Source organism: Callospermophilus lateralis, unplaced genomic scaffold, assembly GCF_048772815.1.
Source record: "Callospermophilus lateralis isolate mCalLat2 unplaced genomic scaffold, mCalLat2.hap1 Scaffold_129, whole genome shotgun sequence".
Lineage (NCBI taxonomy): Eukaryota > Metazoa > Chordata > Mammalia > Rodentia > Sciuridae > Callospermophilus > Callospermophilus lateralis.
Genome location: NW_027512465.1, coordinates 2240520 through 2242836, shown reverse-complemented (window position 1 = coordinate 2242836; position 2317 = coordinate 2240520).

Genomic DNA, 2317 nt, shown 5'->3' with positions numbered 1-2317 from the left:
CATTTTAACCATCTTAAGTGTATAGTTTCGTGGATTTAATTTTATTCACATTGTTATGAAACTATCAAGACTATCCATCTCCAAAACTCATAATCTTCCCAAACTGAAATTCAATGTCCATTGCTCACTAACTTCTCATTTCTCTCCTTTCGTGGTTTGTTTTAATGGTAAGTAGAAGAGAAGTTCTAAAGAAGAATGTAGAGTTGACATCCCTCCCTCCTTTTTTGAATAAAAGGGACAAGTATTTTCAAAATCATATAAGAAGAGCCCATCTGGGACACTTAATAATGTGCGCTTCCAAGAAGAAATAATGCAATGAGGTCCAATAGTTAAAGTAGGGGTGTTAGATAGGGAAAGGAAGAATTCTAAGTTCAAGGAAGTTTCTTAATGGAAGCAAGGGAAAAGAAAGATAGGGCAGCAATTGAGATAAATACATTTTTGTTTGACATGTAGAAGACTTGGAATTTCCTCTGTGATTATTTATGTTCTTTTTATGAATTTTAAGTTTAAGAGCATTAGTAAACAGTAAAGGACTGGGAGTTGCTTGAAGTTCTCAGAAAGGGGCAATTATTTAATAAAATGACTATGGACAACATCAGAACGTTTTCATTATGAAGATGCTGAATCCAACATATGCAAAAATGAATTCAGGAATCCATAAAGCAAACCTCATCTCTGCCTTGAATTTTACTCCCACCCCCAAATAGATATTAATAATTCTGTCCTTGCCCAGTTGATGGCATAAAGCATATACTAAAGTATGGATATAAGAAACATTGGTTTTTCTATTTCATCTACTGTGTTTTTGTATATCATTAACTATCTACTTCAAGATGCTTCTCAAATCTATCACACCTTCTCACCTTTATCACAACTATCACAATCATCATCACCGCCAAACCACCAACCTCGCCCGAGCCACAATGAACTCTTATTTTCTGCTTCCATAGAGTCCAAACTGGTCTTCCAATACCCTTTTATATTATCCTCCATCCCAACTCCACAATGCAAATAATCTTTTAGTAGTGTCAATTCATCCTTTGTCCACCTCTGCCATTTTTCTTAACAAAAAGAAAAAGCAAAATCTTGAAAACAGTTTAGAGTGTTTGGCATGGCCTGCAATTTTTGTAGCTCTTGGGCCCTGCTGAACTCTTGTTCCTGTTTTTTCCAACTCTCAATTTCAGTGACACTGGCCTTAGAGGCTGAGGTATGACCAAAGGAAAAAGCTAGCTGGAGATGAGTCATTTATAGTTATCCTTCATTGCCTAGAATATATTGAGATATATTGTTTGATTTACACACTACACAGTTGGAACAGAAAGGCTCATGGCCAGCACTTCCCATTAGTTCTACACAGATATGGCTGTTCTGAATAACTCACTAGAGAGGTGAGAAAGATTTGAAATCCAAATGGTATAGAAAGAGATATCCTTTCAGTAACCAGTATGAGACAAAGTAATTGTGGGAAATAATAGGTTTAGAGCACAATTGTAGGAAGCCCATGTCCATAGAACTGAAGCCTACGTCAGTGATTACTGTGCATGATGAACTATGCTATGACTTAGGAAACAAAAAAAAAAATACAATGTTACTGTAGAGGCATTTAAAAACTATAGGAACATTTTATGGAAGCTTACCTCTTCCTGAAAATTTTGAAAAAGACTTCACAGAAGAAATGGTATTTTAGCTAGGGTCTGAGGTTACACAGTTTGACAAAGGGAGAAGGGCAAATGGAATTCCAGGTGGAGGGAGTAAAAACATAGAGTCTAGCTTTAACCCAAACTTTCAGCTGAAAAAACAAATTGAAAATATGAAATTTAATTCTTAGAGGTAAACAAAACCTACCATGAGATAGTCTGGAGAACAACTTTGTGATAAAATATCACTATTTATATTGTTTTATAATGCAAAACCTGGGCATATTAGTGACTTTCCTGCCATACAGGATGTTGTCATGAGGGTGACTTGCTTCCTGCTGAAAGCAGTATGTCTGATGCTTAAGGCACAAAGACATTGTTTAAAAAAGTCTTATCAGATTGAACAAACTGACCCTGCAGGGAGATTTTAATCTTGCCCTCCCTAACAGGCACAGCAGCCTGTGTTTGTAAACAGAGCCTTATTGCACTTGTGAGAGCAGACACAGAACAGTGTCAGCTCATTAATTGGGTGTCAGCTCCCTACCAGGAGCAAAGCTTAATGAGTCATCTTATCATAAAGCACTGTGGCTCAAGGGAGGGGTGAATGGCTTAGAGTGGGAAAGATTTGTCCACCAATAAGTAGCTGTAAAGAAAAGCCTGGAGCCTACCTTTGGGGATAA